This window comes from Triturus cristatus, chromosome 3_1, assembly GCF_964204655.1.
Source record: "Triturus cristatus chromosome 3_1, aTriCri1.1, whole genome shotgun sequence".
Taxonomy (NCBI): Eukaryota; Metazoa; Chordata; class Amphibia; order Caudata; family Salamandridae; genus Triturus; species Triturus cristatus.
In genome coordinates, this window is record NC_140583.1 from 1,024,791,417 (window position 1) to 1,024,814,626 (window position 23,210).

Here is a 23,210-nt window from a genome sequence, read left to right on the forward strand (position 1 = left end):
TTGCCATACTATATAATACAAACCAGGGAAGGGAGGGGAAACTAGGGGCAGCCATGGACCGTCAGAGAAGGGTCAGCCAGACTACAGCTCTGGTTGACTGTAGGGCAACTGGTGAAGCAGCGCATTGGGAACCCCAGGGCGGGGTACGACTATGCAGGTGGACATACGGCATGGGTGCAGGCCCCGTAGCAGCGGGGAGAGGAACCTGGTCCCCCTAAGGTGAGTGTGTAGTATTAAGGGGGGGGTCGTCGTCACCTGGGTGGGTTTGTGTCGCGCGTGGCTGTGTGGCAGTATGGGTAGTCGCGGTCGTGTTCTGATCAGCTAGGGGTTGGGATTGTTTAAACTGATGCATTATCAGCGCCCACTCCAGGGAGATCGGGGTTTTGCGTATGCTCTTCGCCTCCTCCTCCCGCAGAGTGTCCTCCTCAGCCGCAGACCACTTGCGCACCGCCCCCCTCCATGCCGCCATCGGGGGGCCCGTAGGGGAGCGCCAATTCATAGCTATGCATCGCTTAGCCAGGAGGTGTGCTAATGAGACAAATCGTATAGGTACTTTGTGCCGCTGCTTCCGACCCAGACTAATAGCCATAACTTAAAGGATAGTGGAATCATAAAAGAGTTTTTTTAATTGAAAAGCATCAAAAAATAAATATAATATGGTAAGTACAAAAGATAATTATAATACACTTGGATATGTCAACAAGCTGTCAGTAAATAATGATAATGTGCAATGTTATACATACAAAACCAGCAAAATTCATAGATTCTGAATTATTGAAAATCCCAGAAAGGTAGTCGTGCAAATCCATCCCTAATTGGACACCATAGTATTCTCAGTTTGAATCTCTTAGGATTAGATTCAGGGCCGGACTGGGATTGCAAACCAGCCCTGGCAATTACGACTGACCGGCCCCGTAAAGGGGAGCGGGGGTGTTCTGGCAGGAACACTGCTGCTGCGCTTTTGTTACAAGGGCCGATTTTGCAGCACTGCTGCAAAACCTTCTCTGAGTAACAAAAAAGAGCTCCCACCTTCCGGCCCACCGGGGAAACGCCGAGTGCCCGCTACGGTCAGTCTGGTCCTGATTAGAGTGAATAATTGTAAATTGCAAACCATGGGAGAAAATAAAAGTCTTGGGATCAGGTGCTTCGCGCAGCCGCGACGGCCCAGCAATACACAGTTTAGCCACTTTGATTGCATAAGAGTAAATCAGCGCCAAGTTGTCAGGAATGGAAATCAGATGGCCAAGCATAATAAGCCCAGAGTCTTAATCAACTTTCCTTCATAGCATATCATTTAGTGTAAGAAGTACTGAAGCTCAGTAAGAGCTGAATGAGGGGCAAGTGGCAAAAATGTGAGTAGCATCTGCGCCTGGCGTCGAGCACCTGAAGGAGCCTGAACATGGTCGGGGGCCCATTTTGTACAATCTACAAGGAGTATAGTATGTATCAAAGAATGTCTTAAAAAATGGGCCTTCAATCAGGACACATTAGGAATTCTTTGTGCCACCTGAACACTAAAACGGATATCCCTTTCGGCCACCTGCGAGCCTAACCTCTTAGTCCACTCATGTGCCAGCTCTTGTAGGTGTTGTGTGAGAGAAGAGTATTGTCCAGAGTTCCAATGGACCGACCTGTGAGTAGGCGATAGATCTGCTCCAGAAATAAATTAGGGCTTATAGAGAAATCCTTAGCGGGCTAGTGGGTAACAAAATGCCTGAATTGGAGGTATCTTAAAAAGCCCCATCAACATGACCCATGCCCCATTCCTCAAAAGAACAGAATATATCGCTAGTTAAAATTTGGCCAAGTTGCTTAATGTCAATCTGATGCCAAAATTGTAAATACCCTTCTTGCAAGGACACCGGTAAATTGAGGTTGCACTCAAAGGAGGTAAACTTATTAAAAGTAAAAATTCCACAAAGCATCTTAATTGCCGCCCAAACCTTATGATAAACCGCCAGTGTCTTAAAGCTTGTGCGCCTACAATAAAACCATGGAGCCAACTTTTTTTTTTGAGAGACCACAATCTTTCTGTAATTTCAGCTCTGTTATGGAAGTGGCAGTGCATTTTCCAGTGTTATTGGTGAGAGTGAGCAATCCCTTACTCACGTCTTTGCTTAATCACCTATCATGGCATGTTTAGACAACACTATGAGCTGGGTGAGCACAATATGCCACAAAGGACCACCATTTGTCCAGGACCAGCATTATACTAGAGAAAGGCATCAATGTTGTATTGTAATTGCATTTATATAGCGCTTACTACCCCAGACGAGGCGTTGAAACACTTTTTCGGTGAGTGGCACGCTATTCCGGAACCCATAAAGAATTAGTGGTGAATTAGTATAGTGAAAAATGAAATTTAATGTTAGACTGTTATTTGGATTGAGAAGGATAGTTGAAGGATAGAAGAAGGAAAAGGTTTGCATTCATATAGCGCTTGTTACCCCTGATGAGGTGTTGAAGCACTTTTAGTTGAGTAGCACGCTACTCCAGAACCAAAAAAGGATTAGTGGTGAATTAGTCTGGGGAACTATGAAATATGCAATGTATGCCCAACATATTATAGCTATATTATTACTACCATTATGAGAGGATCCACATTTTAACAGGGGTGATCATCATGCCGTGGAGAACCATAAGTTTCCATAAAATACCATCATCATGTGAGGGGCAGTATTTTATCAAACTGGGCAATAAGCGCCTGGCCATGCATGACCCCAAGTTACTAAGAAATAAAATCATTGTGCAAAAGCCAGCATTTTAAATAATACCCTAACCATGATAATTAATGAGAAGGCTCCTTTAGAATCCCAAGCACTGAAAAATCTGACCTGTGAAAAATGAAATAAATGGTTCAAAAGAAATTCTTAGTTTTTACATCAGGCTGAGTGGGCCTTCCCAGCCAACAATGAACCACTAGAGCATGGGTACTCTCAAACATTTTCTGGGGGGGGCAAAGTTTGGTCTATGGTGTGACCGAGGGCCGCACTGATGCCAGCAGGGGATGTAAAGTGGGTGTAGGTGAAGCAAAGCATGTATATTTAGTGGCTGTCTTTAAAAATGAAGGTGTTACTAAAGTTAACGGCCTAGCTACTTCCTTTCCCCAACTGCAAATTACCTTTAAATAAGTGATTGTTGTATAGTTTACATTTGTTTCCATGTTAGTGCTGAGTTGAGTAAACGCGGAAAGGTCAATGTGCCAACAAGGGATTTACTTTAAGGTGATCAGTTAATTCTAAATTTAAGTGATTTGAATCAATAAGTATGTTAAGATGAATTAACATCAATATGAAATCAATTCCATGAACTAAACATCATAAATATCTAATGATGACAACGCACACTGGGATTTCTTTTTGTGATTTAATCACAGTGATTTTTATAGTTTTATCCAAGTAAAAAAGAGTACAAAAAGGAATATAAATAAGAGCAATATATCGTGAAAACAGGGAACGGAATTAAGTCCTCTTTTCATCTGAATATACACATCAATTCCTGGGCGGTTTAAACAGAGATGAAACTCTTTCTGAGCATACAATCTACTGTACATAACATGTAAACTGGAATTGGATGGTAAAGTCGACGTTTCGGTCTTGGGTGTAGTCAATCCGTCAGACCATCTTCAGGACAATAATTGCTTATATAAGGACTCCATGTAGAGCTTAGCAACAGCGACTGCCAGTTCGTGTTATTGCGGAAGTCAATCCTGCAGTGATTTTATTGTTTACCGTCGTTAGTTTTCAAAGTACGAAATGTGATCCATCTGATTCAGGGGCAGCCTGATTACGCACTGCACTGTCAAGTGCTTTTAAGGAATAATCGTAGTTGCAGTTCAACACAGTTGTGAGTATTCTGGCGTCAGTCTTCAGAACACAGATGGGGGTCCGCTAGCATCGGTACAGCCTGTACCGATGCTAGCGGACCCCCATCTGTGTTCTGAAGACTGACGCCAGAATACTCACAACTGTGTTGAACTGCAACTACGATTATTCCTTAAAAGCACTTGACAGTGCAGTGCGTAATCAGGCTGCCCCTGAATCAGACGGATCACATTTCGTACTTTGAAAACTAACGACGGTAAACAATAAAATCACTGCAGGATTGACTTCCGCAATAACACGAACTGGCAGTCGCTGTTGCTAAGCTCTACATGGAGTCCTTATATAAGCAATTATTGTCCTAAAGATGGTCTGACGGATTGACTACACCCAAGACCGAAACGTCGACTTTACCATCCAATTCCAGTTTACATGTTATGTACAGTAGATTGTATGCTCAGAAAGAGTTTCATCTCTGTTTAAACCGCCCAGGAATTGATGTGTATATTCAGATGAAAAGAGGACTTAATTCCGTTCCCTGTTTTCACGATATATTGCTCTTATTTATATTCCTTTTTGTACTCTTTTTTACTTGGATAAAACTATAAAAATCACTGTGATTAAATCACAAAAAGAAATCCCCGTGTGCGTTGTCATCATTAGATATTTATGATGTTTAGTTCATGGAATTGATTTCATATTGATGTTAATTCATCTTAACATACTTATTGATTCAAATCACTTAAATTTAGAATTAACTGATCACCTTAAAGTAAATCCCTTGTTGGCACATTGACCTTTCCGTATTTATCTGCCCAAGCCCTCAAGGGTATATTGGGTCTGACCCCTATTCAATATTGAGTTGAGTAAACAGCAGCCCAGGGCCTACATTTAAAGGTCAGGAGGGCCGCATGCGCCCCCGGGCTGTACTTTGAGTATCACTGCACATATTTACACTGATTCTCAGCATAAAAAGTAAGATTATAACGGCTAAAAAATACTTAACTCACCCTTTAATAGATTCATCAAACATGTCCGAGGGAACATTTTATGATCATATTTGATTTCAGTGTGCTGACTTCAGAAACAATATATCTTCCCATATCTAACGAGCAGTGTGGAGATCTAACCATGTTTTTCTATTTGACAAAATTCCAGCATTTGGATGGCTGTACCCGAGTAGTAAGTAAATGGATCTTCTTTGGAAACACCAACTGCCTCTTGCACCATCTCTAGCATCCAGGCCCTCTTTTTCCATGTGAAAGTGCTAGAAGCGACTCCAACCTCTCAGCTGTACCCAGTAGCAGCTGGTATCTATGAGTGGGGGCAGAATTAAATAAAAAATTAAGACTTACCAAACTCCACATCCTACTCTTCGGAGCTCTTCTTTAGCTGGCGCCCACAGGAACAGGACACTGCAACTCTCTTCACCAATCCTAGGTGCTTTGGGAGGAATTTAGGTGGGGCAACACTCCTCCGCTCAAGCGGAGGAGACACTCCTGCACCTCCCTTGCTAGGAGAACAATATTTTTGGCGCCTGACAAGTTGGCTTCGGAGATGCCATGGGTATGGAGTTCAGAGATCAATAATGCCTAGAGTAATGTGTTTTAGCTCCTTTATTAGTGACCTTGTTTTCAGCAGACCTCACTTTAATTTTTATTAGCAGTAAAGAAAATCCACCAAAAATCTATGTGTGTCTCATCAGGGTTCTCTTGTACTCTGACAATTTAGTTTTAATGGATCATACGCCTATTGGTCTACATCAACATTTAAAAGTATTAGCAGGTAAGTGTAGATTAAATAAAATGAGAATGTCGCAAAAACTCAAATTACACAATTTAGCATAAAGGATATAGCTCAAATTGCACAATTTAGCATAAAGGATCTAGCTCAAATTACACAATTTAGCATAAAGGATCTAGCTAAAATTGCACAATTTAGCATAAAGGATAAAGCTCAAATTGCACTATTTAGCATAAAGAATATAGCTCAAATGTCACAATTTAGCTTAGAGGAATTAGACTATTCATGTATGTTAGGCAGCAAAAGACTTAAAACTAAAATCTGTTAATCTTTTGAGGGGGTTTACATTTGATTATGCTCTAAATTGGATTGAGTATTGTGAAGTGGTTATAAAGAATGCTCTAACTACCACCAAAGGATTGTGCAGATCTAATATTCAGTTTAGTGGATCTACCAGTCAACCCATTATCAACGTTTACATGCCAAAAATATCTTATTGTATTATATAGAGCAGCTGTTCTAAAGACTGAATCGACTATGCATTTTTATTAAAGGGAAGTATAAGATAATACAATAATGCTAGATATGTCAAATTATGTTGCAGTGGAGGCCTAAATGTTGGAACTTTTACATTGTCACTTAATGTGGGGGCTAAACTTTTTTAAGATTAAGTTAATTAATAAGCTAGTAATTACTGTGGATTGATCGATTGTTCAGTTGTGTTGGAAAGATATGATTGAGTCTTAAAAAGATGTGTAAAGTAACAAGGAGACCTTTATTAAGATAAAACCTTTGACAAGTTGAATTATCACACTCTAGACTGGCAACGTTTTACACATCTTTTCGTGCCCTTAAAGGCATCTTAACAAATGCAGTCAGTTTCTATCATTTACCACTGATGAAGCTCAAGTTGGATCAAAAAATCCCTAAAGCATTTTGCAAAGGTCTGTCAGGTTACTTTCTGTATTCTGTATATCTAATTACCCGTGGAAGGATTATGTTACAGAGTCCAGGACAACAGCCAAAGAATATGGAGGTTCTGCTGAAGTCAATAAGTTAACTTGTGGTTGCATTGAGAAGAAACAGATGTTTCGACTCATATATGTTTATTGTGTCCTTTATTGCTGTATTTCATCTAACGAACGACAGATCAGAACGAATCAGAAGATTTATATTTGTTGTTTGAGTGTGAAACCTTTAGTGTGTGTTTTGCCGTTGGAATTGTTATCAAAGTCTCTTTAGGCAAATGCATTTATACATTTATTTATACGTGGTTGCTGTTAGTATTTTTTGTTTAAAAGTGTCTTAATAAATTAGATTTACTGCTACCAATGGTAGTTTCTCTATCAGCTAATTTCTGACAAGATACAAGGACACTAGAACTTCCCTCCTCTAATGAGCTGTGTGAAGATATAGCCTCTTTTTTTCTATGTGAAAAATGCCCATCATCCTGATGGCTCTAGTAATAGAGTTGGGCAACAAGCCTTCTCTGCGAATGGCAACTTCTCTTTGTGCCACTTCTATATATCCATGTATGTGGTAGTTCTATAGAGCAAACCTAGCCAAAAGGCTGCAGAGCGCTGTACATTGTCAAAGATACACATAAAATCAATGAGTAATAGGAGAGGAAGCTGGGTTGTTGACGGCCAATGCATGGTGATGTAGTGTTCTTATAGGAGGTGTCTTTCCTAAATTGGAGCAGCCGTGGCCAGTCCTGTTGTATACAGGGGTGTTATGCCAGATCCTGGATGCATAGATGGAAGAGACCTGCACTCTTATTTTTCCTCTTTTTCCACTTCTTTGTCTGCAGTCTGGTGTCCTGGCCGTGCAAACCACCAGAGACAGGGAGCCATTCTGCAAGATAAGTGGGGGTGCTGAGTTTAAAGACAGTGATGGAGCGTGGATGTGATCTAGCATCTACCTTTATCAATTCTCACCTATAAAAATCATTGTGACAAATAGTACTTGATGAACACATGATAACCTGCTAAGTAAAAAAAACGTGAGATCACATACTGCATCGTAAAAGCATGCAGAGTTTTATAAAATGATGAAACTGTTGTGTAGTTCCTACAAATCTACGTAGGATCTGCGCATTTAGACAACATAAACTATGGGATTGGTGTTCAGGCTGATTCCAGACACCCCCAAAGAATGTGTTAGCCTGTAGACCAACTAGCTCACAGTGCCAATATGAGCCCCCCAACGTACCAAGGAGCGAACATGACAACCCTTTATCCTTCAGGGATCGTGGAAACAGTACAGCACATTTCGCTCAGTCAAATGTGCTCATTTAGTCTCAGAGAGATGCACATAATAAACGATGGAGAAGTTTTCAATAAGCATTTACTGAACCAGCGTCATTCTCGTATATAACATGTTTGCTGTGACAATCATTAGACAGAAACAGATGTTTAACATTACAAGCACCAACAGAATAAATAAAAGGTAGAGCTCTACCATGGTGCTAAAACAGTCAATATAGGCATGGCAGTAATCATGCGTACTCCTACTATGCGGACCCTATATAAATGCATCTAAGTGTACCCACCATGTATGGAGGTGTAAAGCTGAGATTCCCCTAGTAAAGAGTCAACTCCATTACCTGATGGGAGAGAATGAAGGTCCCTGACTTGGTCTCGAATTGGATACCCCACAAGGGATGTCAGACCACTGCGTGCAGGAGCTTCTGCGAGCAGGGTCCCCAGCGTCTTGTGTCAGCGTAGAAGCCTCTCCTCTGGTTCCCCAGTGAAGATGTGGTTCTTTATACCCAAAAGGTACCCTCAGGGGTTCTACCTCAATATGTAATGGTTTGCCATTATGTATAGTGGTCCTGTTGTCCAAGGATGACGGTAGCAGTGACTTTTGTATAGAGTTGTTATACAGAATATCGTAATCCTGCTGTGTATGTCCTGGGCAGGGATTAGGATATGATACTAAGAATCCTTATGCATAATAAATGAGACCAGTTTCATAGAAAACCGATCAACTTTTAATCCGCACATAACTAGGTAATAGGTCAGTGCTAGAACGGTTATGAAGAGCAAGGTAGGATGAATGTAGGTTAAAGGGCGTGTAACTACCTAGGCCTAGTTTGGTGTACATTGGGGTTCATAACAAAATGAAAATGTAAAAAAAGAGGGAAAAAATTAGAATTTCATGTAGATGCACTATGTGTTGTGAAAAAATAAAAAATAATGTTTAACATAGAGAGTTATCGTGATAATAATATTTAAATGTGCATTAAACATGAAATGCATACATGTATAGTGAAATTAGTGAAATGCAAAAATGCTTCTTAAAGTCAATTGACATAAAGCGACTTTGAGTTTTTGTAACGTTATGAATATAATACATGCCAGTGTGGGCCGGCAAGAGGGCCAATTGAATACTATCAGGATCAGAGTTACATACAGACCCTCCTTTTCTATTTGAAAGTACTAGAACCATCTTCTACCTCTCAGCTGCAGCCCTTTTTGTGAAGATAACAATATTCTTGAACCCTGACAAGCTGACTTTTGAGAGGACATGAATACGGAACTGGTGGTGGTGTCTTCCAAAGACAAGTTATGAATGGAGGGGCAGTATGGTGGTGTTGGACCCTCGTCCTGTCACAGCCTACATGACCACCGATGTCCCCTTCCTGGTATGTTGACTGGACCATTCTCAGCTGGATCTCTTTTCTTGCTCACCATTCCCTAGTTGTTCTATCCCATTTTTACAATTGTCTACAAAGCAGGCTATCCCAGGGCTTCTCCCTATTACCACTCCTTTTTATTTCCTATTACCACTTGTTTTTATTTCATATGTGATCTGCCTGGTGAAGTTCTCCAACAATATCATCTTAGATTCTTCATCTTTGTTGACAATACTCCAGCTCAGATTAAAAACAAGGAAAAGTGCAATCATGAATGCTACAGAATCCCTTTCTCATCGATTTTCTTCAACTGGGATTGTGATGCCATCTGGATACCAGCAATTAAACCTGTTAAAGATGGAAACCCTTCTCAGCAGTCGTATGACTGTAGTCTATCGGCCTTCTTTAAAGGGTACTTGTCCTTCACCATTGGTGCCCATTAAAACTTGAGGGATAGTTGTGGACAAAAAGCTGCCAATGAATACACTGAAAAATACAGATTTCTTTTACATCTTCCTGCCTAGAGCATTTTCCCCTGCTTTGAAACTTTCCAAAAATCCAAGTAGCAAATACTTTTATTTCACCCCGCATTAAGGCAATATTGTGTAACTGCCCTCTGTTTAAATATCTTATGATGCAACTAGAGCACATTTAAAAACTCCCAGTGAACAAATTCTGGTGAGATTATGTACACTTGATGGAATTTGTACCTCTTTATACCATCTACAAGGGATCCAAATTGCAAAACGGATACTTACTTACTGAGCTGTGTATGTAGTCCACCATGTGTTTTTTTCTTCTCTTTAATTTCTTGCACAGAATTTCATTTTGGTCTTCAGCCTTTGCCCCCACTGGGCTTTCTTACTATTTTCACTCTGCAACTCCTTTGGAATCAAAGGGGTATATGTACAAGAATTGCCGCTAACTAACGCTAATGTTAGTTAGGGGCAATTTTCTTACCGCCGCATATAGCTGAAAACTATCGCCATGGTACCGACGTATTTACAATACCTTGCTACATAGTGATAGTTTCTCATGGTGGCGGGAGTTGTGGACGTTCAGACCTGCGTTACAGTGAGGAAAATCTTGCCGCTGATGGGAAAAATGTGCCGGCCAGTCAGTGGTCAGAAAACGCACGCTTATCAGCGTGACTCCACTTTTTTCACGTTTTGTGGGAAAAATAACTAAAAAAAGCTCGTTAAGTTCCCAAAACACAAATACAAAAAATAAAAAAAGCCCTGAAGAAACATGGAGGAAACTGGACCCAATAATGCAGGAGAGAACAACCCCTCTAACCCCTCAAACAGCCAGGAGGACCAGCTAGAGACTCAGAGGAAAACCAGGTTCAGCCAGCAGGAAAATTAGATCCTGATTGCGGAGGTGACAGACAAACAACACTAGCTTTTTGTCAGCTCCACGGTGTCATTGGGGACCAAAAATGCAATATGGCAGTCCATTGTAGCCAAGGTGAATGCTGTAGCAGAGGACAAGTGGAAAGTGATCGACTGCAAATTGCGCTGGAATGATGCTTAGCGCAAGACCAAGCAGAAACTGTCCAACAATCGCCAGGCAGCACTGCAGACCGGAGGTGGGAGTCCAGTACCACAGGAGGAGCTGGATGCCTTGGTGGAACAGGTGTCCGCACTCATCTGCGAGGAGTTGGTGGTTGGAGTCTAGGGACAGGATAGTGCTGAACATGACCAGCGACATCAGCAACAGGGTGAGTAGCAACCAGGGACTGGGGGTAGTGGGTGGGCACTAATGTTACTCATGTCCAAATAAATATCCCTCAGTGCACACCAACACTGTGTGCAGATCTATTTCCACACACATAAGTACCTGGGGGTATATACACTTGTCACCTCACTTGTTGAATACATATAAAGACACATTATGGTGGGGTCACTGACCTGTAAATCTGCACCTACATAAATTCTAATATAGAGCAAAAATAATATACTTTAGTCTACAAACTAAGGGCAACATGAACAAGCAAAGGGGCATATTGACTGGAGAGGTGGCAGTGTCGCATTGGCCTCCTAGGCTCAACACCACGCTCAGCCAAATTGGCAACACAGGGCTGCATCTCATTGACAACAATTTGATGCAGCCCAGTGAGCCTCCCAGGTCTGGATCAAGAGTTAGCAGGCCACCACCGATGCCGGCACACATGCACCATTGTGCAAGGGTGCCTGTGTTGTGTGGAAGAATGTGTATGTGCAGTGAGGTTCCCCTTCATGCACATGTACAATCTTCAACTCAACTCCGATATATGGAAAATCTTCATTTGCCAACGCTTTTGATGTTTCCATGTGTACTGCATTGTGTATTACCATACTTGAGACACACATACAACAGCATCTCCCCTTTACATTGCAGAGGGAGAAACATCACCTCCTGTACAGCAGCCTGTCACATTCTTCAATGATGAAGATAAAGACATCTCAACCATCGACCAGGACACCCTCCAATAGCTGCTCAACTCCATTGGCAGCCCATCTCCAGAAGCAGGGACATCCAGCAGCGTTGTGGCAGCTCCACCTCCTGCACAAAACACCCAGCAGCAAGCACCTACCAGGTCAGCTGTTTCCCAGGACCTTGAGGACCCCTTTCTAACATTTCAATGCCGTGTGGTAGAGTTCCAGCAGGAGATGGCTGGTCAGGTGCGGGTGGGGTTTGACAGCCTGGCAGCCAAACTAGATGGGGTCCGTGGGTGTCTCAGTCCCATTAAGGCCCCCCTAGAGTCCATCACAGGCACCCACAGCCTGCTCCATGCTCTCCAGCATTCCATGGCTGACATTGCTGGAGTACTTACTCAGAGACTAGAACAACTGTGAAGTGGCCGACAACGGTGATCGGAATGAAAAGTCCAAGCGCGACACAGACTGTCGCGCTTGGACTTTTCATTGGGATCTCCTTTGTCGGACACTACCTTGCCCTGGGAATTCCCTTAAGTTTCCAGCTTAGTATACTGGAGCACTTACACTTGATCACATTGACTTGTTTATTCTGAACTGTTGCTTGACTTAAGCCCTGATGAAGTTCTCGGTGAGAGAACGAATCGCGTTGGCTGAGCTAAATGTGTTATTAACACTTGGAAAAAACTACTTGGAAATAAACTCTTTTCAAATTACAAGAGTATCTTGGACTTCTTTGCCTGGTGCACACTCACTTGCAGCTGCATCTTTCATGATCTGGAACACAGAGGCATCACGTAACGGCTGGGGCCGGGGTTTCAGTGCGCAGGAACTTTGAATTTGGGAAACTGATGTGAGGTGCAGAACCATTAGTCCGCCGTTTTAGCTTTGCTCTCTGTATTCAAGTATAGACGTTTAAAAAAATGTATGACCAGTGTACCCATTAAAACCTACCCAGAGGGACATTTGATAAATGGTCATGTTGAGTCTGTGTCCCAGATAGTCAGAGAGATGACTGTGTATGTCTGAACTGGCCTTAGGGGAGAGCGGTGGTGCTTGCTCGCTGCTTCTCTGGCTTCTACCTGAAATTCGCTGATTTGGAGATTATTACGTTTTAAAACTGTATTTGCATCTGTTTTTATTAAGTGCTGCTACTGTTTTAGAAATATATTTTAACGGGGAATTGTTAGCCTTCACTTTCCTCCACGCCGACACCGCGCATTTCCGGACTCCCCGGTTGACATACTAGGCCGCCATTTTGTGCACGGCGCGCTCTGTCAGTGGGCTGTGTGCTACAAAGCATGCGCGCTGTGCAGACGCCAGTGCCTTAGGGGAGAGCGGTTGTGCTTGCTTGCTGCTTCTCTGGCTTCTACCTGAAATTCGCTGATTTTGAGATTATTATGTTTTAAAAACTGTATTTGCATCTATTTTTATTAAGTGCTGCTACTGTTTTAGAAATATATTTTAACGGGGAATTTTTTGCCTTCACTTTACTCCATGCCTACACCATGCATTTCCGGACTCCCGGGGGGACATACTAGGCCGCCATTTTGTGCACAGCGTGCTCTAGCTGTCAGGGGGCTGTGTGCTAAAAAGCATGCTCACTATGCGGGCGCGCGCAGCGGGCGCACCACTGGCACGCCGAAGGCAAGCCCGTCTGCACCCCTCAGCGTCCTGGAAGCGGCCAGCGCCAGCCATGCTGCCCGTTGTCTGCCAGACCTACCCAGGGCCCGCTTGGGGCTGAATCGTACCGAAATTCTGGCAATAGGGGAACACATGGGTGGGTGCGGCCAAGATTGGAGGGTCCTGGACAGCATGACAAGAACTTGCCAGGTTTGCAATTTCCATTTTAACCACACCTTGGATGCTACTCCCTACCCCACTCATGTTCTGGGTGCCTCTCCGAACTCCTGACGTATTTGGACTGCGTTAATAAACGCTCTGTCCCTGGTAAAGCATGCACTGGACATCTTTGAGCTATTGGTCGATAGTCAGCTAGACCTGTTATTCATAACAGAGACATGGCTCAATGAGTTTGCGCCCCCGGCTATTACACTGGCAATCCCTGCAGGCTATAAAATTGCCAGAATGGACAGTAAAAAAGGCAGAGGAGGCGGGGTGGTGGTAGTATTTAGGTATAATTGGACCTATACGCAGGTAGAATCCCATGACATCAAGGATGGGGAAGCATTGGACTTCGCCCTTACTATCTCACCGCACTTTCTTCTTGGGGCCACACTAATAAACCGGCCGCCCAACCCCTCGGGCTCTTTTCTTGTACCTATGGCCTTGCACTATGCTATCTTTTTGCTACTTGGCGACCTCAATATCCATTTGGATTACAAAGAGGCGGCTGATACTAATGAACTGAACGATACCTTAGACCTTGCCCATCTGACGCAATGGGTTAATTCCCCTTCACATTGCGGGAGCCACAACCTTGATGTGGTCTGTTCTAATTTACCCATAGCAGTTCAGGATCCCCTTCCGGTTACATGGTCTGATCACTCTCTAATCCATTTTTTCTGGTCTATTACATCTCCTGATCCACCTCTGAGGATAACCGAAAGCAGACCACCCCTTCGCTTAGAGCCGGTAGCTTTTGGCAGGGTTCTGATGGAAACACGTCCGACAGCTGGGGGGGACTGTCGGAGGCAGTAGGAAGTTTTCATGGTTGGATTGTGAGAGCAGTGGAACAGTTGTCCACACCACAGGACCAGAAGAGAGTAAGAATGACCCCGTCTAAACCCTGGTTCTCTAATGAACTTAAAGAACAGAAGAAAGCGTGTAGAAAGTTAAAACGCAGCTGGCGACAAGCCTATTGCCCGCTGGCCAAATTAGCACTCAGGAAATGTCAGAATTGTTACTATGACGCGGTTAAGAGTGCCACGGGCTAGTTCTATGCGGAGCGCATTACCCAATCTAGGAACAACTCAAAGGAAATCTTTTTGATTGTCCAGAGCTTTTTGAAGCTGGTTGCAGAACGTATTCCTCCAATTCCTGGTGCGAGCAGCTCTCTGATTTTTTCATTGATAAAATACAAGCAATTCAGGACAGCTTGGGGCCAGCTGGCCTGGGCCAGGCAGAATACTCGTCCCAGGCCGTCCGGGAGCCTGATTGTACCTACACCACCCTGACAGGATTTACGCCCATCCCTTTGGCCGATACCCTGGCTATTCTTAAAGCACTCAAATCAGGATACCCAGCAGACCCCTGTCTTGCCAGGCAGCTGCCAGCGGTGGCGGAGGTAGTCAATCCCAAAGTTAATAATATTATCAACCTGTCCCTGCATTCCACCACGGTGCCTGATGAATGGAAACAGGCTAAGCTACTCCCACTGTTAAAAAAACCTTCATCAAACCCAGGCATTCTGGCTAGCTATCGACCAATCTCACTCCTACTGGCTGTGGCGAAGGTATGTGAGAAGGCAGTCTGTAAACAGCTGTCTGCGTTTGTTAAAAATATCTGGCGCTCTCCATCCGGCTCAGTCCGGTTTTAGAGCCTTATACAGCACAGAGTCGGCTTTGGTCGAGATGTCGGAGGCGATTAAGGATTGCTGTGATTCTGGTGGCAGAGCGGCCCTGGTTTTACTGGACCTCTCTGCCGCATTTGATATGGTTCCACACTGTCAATTACTTGCTCGTCTGTCCAATATTGGAATTTCAGGCCATGTGGGGGACTGGATTGAATCCTTCTTGGTCAATAGATCACAGCAAGTGTGGGTACCACCTTTTTCATCCACACCAAGAAGTATCACCACGGGTGTTCCACAGGGCTCAACATTGAGCCCTTTACTTTTTAATGTTTATGTGACACCATTGATTTATCTGGCTGAAAGGCTGGGTGTCAAAATTATAGCCTACGAAGATGACACCCAGCTGCTTTTTACATGGAAAAAAGATGAGGTATCCGTGGAATCAGCTAGAAACTGCCTGAAGGAAGTTTTTAATTGGTTAGCGCAGGCCCAACTTAAATGTAATGAGGAGAAGTCTGAGGTCCTCCTCTACAGGACCTTTCCACCGAACTTCAGGGATGACCTGTGGCCCGAGGGCTTCCCCATGCCTAAAACCATGGGTAGCCCAGTTAAAAACCTGGGGGTATGGTGAGGACCTCAGATTTTTAACTCCGATCAATAAACTGGCAGGAGTGTGCTTTGGCACACAAACTCCTCAAGAAATTTTTGCCACTACTGCCTAAAGCGGCTAAAGAAATGGTGACCCGCGCTCTCATCCTGTCGCGGCTTGAATATGACAATTCTCTCTATATTGGCCTTCCCCGCTACCAGATAAAAAAGCTGCAGACTATTTAGAATGCGGCCGCTAGAATGCTACTAGGCATTCCGGGGAGTTCCAGAATCAAGCAGTTTCATCGCGATTTGCACTGACTGCTTGTTGACCAGCGCATTTTGTTTAAGGCATTAACTATCGCCCATGGTGCCCTCTACAAGTCTGGACCCCCATACCTCAGGAGGCGTTTCAATTTCTTTGTTCCATCTAGACACCTGCGGTCAACGGGACAATGCCATGCTGCCATTCCACGCTACCGCTTTGCCAAAATCGGAGGGAGCTCCCTCTCCGTTAGGGCGGCCAGGGCCTGGAACAGTCTGCCTTTTGAGCTCAGGAACAATCACGATCTTAGGTTGTTCAAGAAGCAGTTAAAAACCTTGCTTTTTGATCAAGTTCCTTAGCCGCTTCTCCACTTCTGCTCTCCCCTGCATAGGCTTACACGCCAGGACACTGTATCCGTGCATGCTACAAATGATGGCTAACATAACATAACATAACCAGCCATGCCCTTGCAGCTCAAATACTAAATTCTTGCAATAAGTCAACATTTCCCGACGTACATGATGGGTATAGGCACTTGCTTCAATTTGTTCAAGTCAGTGTCATGCCAGAAGAAGTGTCTTCACCTAGCACTGCTAACAAAGCTTGTTGTGTTGGGTGTCATGGCATGTCACATCTCAAGATAGAGCCCACGTTATATTTACAAAGATGAGGAAGCGTAAGGCACATATTTACAAGCCTCTTTTGGAACCACAATGTCACTTTAAGTGATGCTGTGTTGGCAATAGGGCCTTCTCCTAAAGTACAAGGCATCATTCAGCTACTTCATGTGGCTTAACAATGCCATGTAAATAAGCCACTCTTCCATGCTGTGCTCACTGTGAAAGGGGAGGGCTATGTATCTTGCGGTGTGTAATGCATTGCAATTAGGGCTCCCGGTTTTCCGTTTAAACTGATTTTTACATATAAATACAGACGGAAAAATATTTTTTTTCCGTCTATTTATAAATAGTAGCGGAAAAATACACCCAAATTGGATTCTCGGGTTCCGAGAATTGTTTGGCAATCCGTGCTCCAGCCAGGCTTGCCTGCCACAACTCTCTTCCTGATTGCCGTGTATGGCTGCCCACATTAGCACCTGCTGGGCCATTAATCTCTGGTAGGCGCGGGAAATTCCTTCAGCTGTTCCTTTGACATCTCAGGAGCTCTGGCGCTGAGCCTGCACCCCAGTGAGTTTTAGGTCACAGGTTAATGAAAGGGTGGGGGTGGACTTGTATTTCACTGTTTGCACTACTACAGGTGTTAAAATTTGAGGAGGTAGGGGCTTTGTTAGTAGAGCGAATACTTGGAGCTAATGTAAGAGTTTGAGTTTGAGTTTGAGTTTAAAAGTATTTGTAGAGCGCACTTCTTGGCGCTGTTTACAGACAGGTCTCCAGAGTAAAAAGCAGGAGAGGTAAGAAAGGAACAGAAAAATAGCAAGAGGTTTTTAGAAAGATTTAGAGAATAGATAGGCTTTGAGCTTTTTCCGGAATTGGGGATAGATAGTTAGGGATCTGAGCTCTAAAGGAAGAGAATTCCAAAGAGCTGGGGCAAGGGTCGCAAATTTCGATCCTCCCCACTTCTTCCTCCGGAAGCGGGGGACTGTCAGTAGGAATAGCGAGGATGAGCGTAATTCCCTGGTAGGAACATAGGGAACGATTTCAGTTGAAATAAAGGCCGGTGCCGCGCACAGTCGAGATTGAAAAATGATGGAAGCAAGTTTAAACTGGACGCGTTCACGGACAGGAAGCCAGTGTAAGGATTTAAGTAGGGGCGTTGCATGGTGGGATTTAGGAAGGTTGAACACCAACCGTGCCGCCTGGTTCTGGATCAGTTGCAGACGCCTTAAACTATAAGCAGGAATACCTGCATACAGGGCGTTGCCATAATCCAGGCGGGAAATGACCATAGCCAGGATGATCAGTTTTAAGGCATCAAAGGAAAAGAAACAAGATACCTTACGAATGGTCCGTAGTGACAGAAAGGAGGAAGATACCACAGAACTAACCTGGGAGTGAAGGGTGAGCTGAGAGTTAAGTTTGATGCCTAAGGTTTTGACTGAGGTAGAAGGAACCGGGGGAGAGCCTAGGGAAGGGGGCCAAAACAGTGAAGACCAAGGACTGGAGGAACCACCTGTCAACACCAGCTCGGTCTTATCCGGGTTGAGTTTCAAGTGATTGTGGTTCATCCAGTCCTGGATAAAAATCATAATAGTCTGGAAATTTAAAATAGAGGCAGAGGAAGAAGATAGGTTAAAGACGAGTTGGAGGTCATCCGCATAGTTAAATACGCTTACCTCCATTTGCTGCAGTGAAAAGATAAGGGGGGCGATATAGAGGTTGAACAAAAGAGGTGAGAGGGAAGAACCTTGGGGAACCCCGCACTGGACTTTCCGGAGGTCTGCAGAAAAATCGCCTAGTCGGACAGCCTGGGTGCGGTCCCTCAGGAAGGAGGACAGCCACACCAGGGCTGTACCCCCGATCCCCGCCGCCCTGACACTGGAAAGCAAGATAGTGTGGTCTACCGTGTCAAAGGCGGCGGAGAGATCGAGGAGAACCAGAGCCTGAGCCTGGTTGGTATCCATTCCCTCCCTGAGGTTGTCCAGGACCGAGAGTACTACGGACTCCGTAGAGTGAGCGGGGCGGAAGCCTGCTTGGCGAGGAGCCAGAACCCCACACTCCTCCACAAAGGTGCTCAAAGAACTGGTAACGTGGCGTTCGAGCACTTTGGCCGAGAATGGTAGAAGTGAGATGGGGCGGACCGAAGGGTCAGCGCCAGGCTTTTTTAAGATGGGTGAAATAACAGCTGTTTTCAGTGAGCTGGCTACAACCCCTTGGGAGAGAGAAGTGTTAAGAAAGTGAAGAAAGGGGTCTGGACAGGTTGTATAAATGTGACGAAGAAGGTGCGCGGGGCAGGTGTCCAATGGAGATCCTGATTTGACAAGGGGAATTATCGAAGTCAAGGATTCCTTAGTCAGCGGGGGAAGAGCGTTGAGTTGGCCCTTGGATGGAGGACACTGAGGGTCAACAAAAGTGAGGGGGGTGAGGGAATATTGGCTTTGATGATGGCAATTTTTTCAATAAAGAAGTTGTTGAGAGAAAGACAGAGGTCCAGGGAAGGGGAGGGCTTAAGAGATGTCCTATCAGAAAAAGCTAGTTTGTGGACAATCGAGAAAATTTCCCTAGGTTGATTCTCTGCTGCTAGGATCTTTGAGGAGAAATAGGCAGTTTTGGCAGCCAGGATAGCGTTCTTATATTGAGCTAAGATGGTAGTGAACTCGGATCTAAGTAAGGGGCAATAGTTCCTCCTCCAGGCACGCTCGGCTCGGCGTACCGCAAGTTTAGTAGTCTTAAGATCCTTGTTGAACCACAGGTTGGCGTCTTTTTCCCGTTTTGAGGTCACCCGCTTCAGTGGGGCAATGGAATCGCAGCCTGAGGAGAGCCAGTGTTCGATGGCAGTGGCCTGAGAGAGGCTAGATAGGCCTTGCAGAGTGGGATAGGAAGAGGTCAGCAGGGTGGATAAATGCTCCGGTTCCACTCGGTTCCATGAGCGGACCCAGACATTCTTAAGGAGCGGGGGCTTAACAGTGGGATTGATGTGAAGGGTAAATGAGATCAGACAATGGTCAGACCAGGTGCAGGGTGAAATGGACAGGGAATCCACCGGACAATTCAGGGACCAGATCTGGTCTAAGATGTGTCCTTTAACGTGGGTGGGTAGGTGAACATGTGGGACAAAATTAAGAGAGAGAAGGGTGTCTGAAAACTCTTTTGAGGAGGGGCATTCTGCTGGGTCTGATGGCCAGAAATTAAAGTCTCCCAAAATCAGGATGGAGGAGTTATTGACCGTAAGGGTGGCCAGTACCTCTTGAAAGTCGGGGAGAAACTGCAAGGGTGACTGCGGAGGACGATAAGTGAGAACACAGGTGAGAGGAGGAGTGGTAGATGTAGTACGGATAACGAGGTGTTCTGTGGTGGCGATTTCTGGCACAGAGAGTAGTTGGAAGGGGAGGTCAGCCCGGGTAATGACTGCTACGCCGCCCCCAGCTCGACCGTCAGCGCGGTCTGCTCGTAGAGCATAATAAGGGGCAGGGAGGGTGGCCAGTAAAACAGGGAGGGAGTCATCACTAAACCAAGTCTCAGTTAGGAAGAGGAGATCCGGTGCGTGAAGGTCCAGCAGTACCGAAAGTTCGTGTGAGTGGGCCACTGCTGACCGGGTATTAAGATAATAGGCAGAGAGGGACCTAGATGCGACAGGGTTAGAATCTGTACTGGGAAGATGGGGGGGGGATAGGGGGGGGGAAAGAGGACGGGAAGGCGGGGAGGCTGGGGACAAATCCAGTGAGGATATGAGAGAGCAAGTAAGGGCAGGCAGACGCGACGTGCCGAGGAGACTACGAAGCTGGGAGGAAGTGTAGGTGATGAATTGGGCAGGGCGACCTGCCCCTGGCCCCGGTCAGTCGCGGACGGGCGCAGACGGGCTTGCCTTAAGCGCGCCTTCGGCGCGCAGACGGCGCGCCTGTTGCGCTTGTCCGCTGCGCTTCCGGTTGGTACACATGATTTATGCTGAGAGGGGTGATTGGATGGGCGTGGCCTAGGAAGGGGCCTGGCCTCTCTCGTGTCGGCGATGGCGTCAGGGGAAGTGTTTGTGGGAGGCTACGTGGCAGCGTTAGGATCCGCTGTGCGTGCCTGTCCCGTAGGAGCGAATGCTCTGAAAGTGGCCTTGCTGGAAGGTGAGTGGTATTAGAAGTTTTTAAAAGTACAAAGTTATTGGTGACAATCAGCAATCAACAATTTTTAAAATACGCAGAGTGCGCGAGTAAAAGCTCCCGGCTTCCGCCTCAGGAGAAATGACTGTATGACGGTCGCTAGTAGTCAGCGTATTTATGCTCGGCAGCGATGGGCGTGGCCTAGGAAGGGGCCTGGCCTCTCTCGTGTCGGCGATGGCGTCAGGGGAAGTGTTTGTGGGAGGCTACGTGGCAGCGTTGGGATCCGCTGTGCGTGCCTGTCCCGTAGGAGCGAATGCTCTGAAAGTGGCCTTGCTGGAAGGTGAGTGGTATTAGAAGTTTTTAAAAGTACAAAGTTATTGGTGACAATCAGCAATCAACAATTTTTTAAATAAGCAGAGTGCGCGAGTAAAAGCTACCGGCTTCCGCCTCAGGAGAAATGACTGTATGACGGTCGCTTGTAGTCAGCGTATTTATGCTCGGCAGCGATGGGCGTGGCCTAGGAAGGGGCCTGGCCTCTCTCGTGTCGGCGATGGCGTCAGGGGAAGTGTTTGTGGGAGGCTACGTGGCAGCGTTAGGATCCGCTGTGCGTGCCTGTCCCGTAGGAGCGAATGCTCTGAAAGTGGCCTTGCTGGAAGGTGAGTGGTATTAGAAGTTTTTAAAAGTACAAAGTTATTGGTGACAATCAGCAATCAACAATTAGTAAGACCAGCAGAAATGTGTGACCCAAAGAGGTCAGATGAAATGTGTGACCCAAAGAGGTCAGATAGACCGGCAGTATAAACACATTAAGAAAATTAGGTTGCATTCACTTTCAGACCTTTAATTGAAACTTTGCTCCCTGACTTGGTGCAGCATGAAGAAACAACATTCCTGAGAGACAGACAGCATATCTGTAAGCCCCTTTTCAAGTTAAATAGGTTTTTTTCCTCCATGGTGTGAAAAAGAACTGTGGCTGCAGCTACACTGCGTGGGATTACAGCATTAAAGTAAATTGTTAAAATGCTACGGGGCAGTACAAAGTAAAAAAAAGGAAGTGATACACGTCCAATGTCTTCAAAGCGGAGACTGTTAACTTATAGAAAAAGGGTTTTGCATTAGCGAAGGACTTAGTTTAAAAAATGTGAATCAAAAGCTTCCAGCTCATGTGGGTGTTGTTGGATATTTTAGGCTTCATGCTTCAGGATTGTGAGGGAAATAGAGACTGGCAGGACTAATGCAAGGGCCTTTATTTTTTTCTGAATTGAGAGCTTGCTGCTGTCTTTGGCCAGGTCACTGAAAGTGCACAGGTGCACTTGTCTAAATTCTAAATGTGTTTACATTTAATCAAAATGGCTAGTGACAGTGTTTTCAATATTGTAACACAGCATCAGAATACTAATATTACTGCAAGTAATCTCTGTGACACCACTCCCATTTCTCATATTTGACTTCCTTTTTTGATCTAACAGAAAAGTTTTTGGGTGGATGTTGCATGAAACATATTTGGCGCATATATACATATAGCTAAACCTATAACAACCATTTGCACTGTCTATTTAAATAAATGTGGAAAAATACTAGCTGCAACGTCTTTTTAGGTCTCGCTGAGCCCCAGCGCTTGCGCTGGCTCGAAGAGACATTTTGTATGTGGGATTTTCAAAGTGCTGCTGGCTGGCCTAACGCTTGCGTTCACGCGATTGTGCACACGCGCAGCCGGCCGCCAGCAGCACTTTGAAAACTCGTGCGTCATCGCGATTGCGATCACTTTCGCTTTCAGAGCGATCGCGATCACGATGACGCATGCGCACACACAACTCCCGCTTCTCCCCCTCCCCCACCACATATTGCATCACCGGCCGCTCGCGCGCGGCCAACGCTTGTTTTCTTTTGTTCTCCTCAAGTTCTGCTTTCAAAACTGTATAATTTTACGAATGTGTCTGTATTCTGCAATTTTCCCACATTTTATAGTACTTAACTTCACACTGTCTCGCAGCCAGTACGGTTAACATGAGTTTCTTATCTCCTTAGTTCCAGATGATGTTTATGCCCAAAATTATATCTGGAAAGGATCTTACAACTTTAAAGGGAGGAAGCAGCCAATGACCTTGACGATTACTAATTTCAACGCCTCCAACGGAAGAGTAAATGCCACGCTCATGAACAGCAACATGGAGCTCCTGCTCTCAGGTACGGCGCACCGCAGGGCACAATTTTCCTTTTTCTCGAATCCTCATTTCGCCCGGTTTTACTATCAAGGGTCAGGGGGTCGCTGTTATTTTCATCCTGCATAGAGCGTCCCTCGCAGCTTGCTAGTTATCAATCCTACCGTGACCAATTGCTCACCTGGCCATTTCCTTGATATATTGCAAATTCGAGCCTGACGCATTTATTACGGTGAGATATTGGCGTTGTACGGATTTTTAATCTCACCGGAGTCATTTTATGTCCTCCCCGAACAGCAGCTTGTTTCTCCGAGATTATTTAGAGTACCGGGAAAATTGCTTGCCAACAGATAAATCGAAGGAGTTGCAGGAAGGCTGGAGCGCGCTGATCAGTATT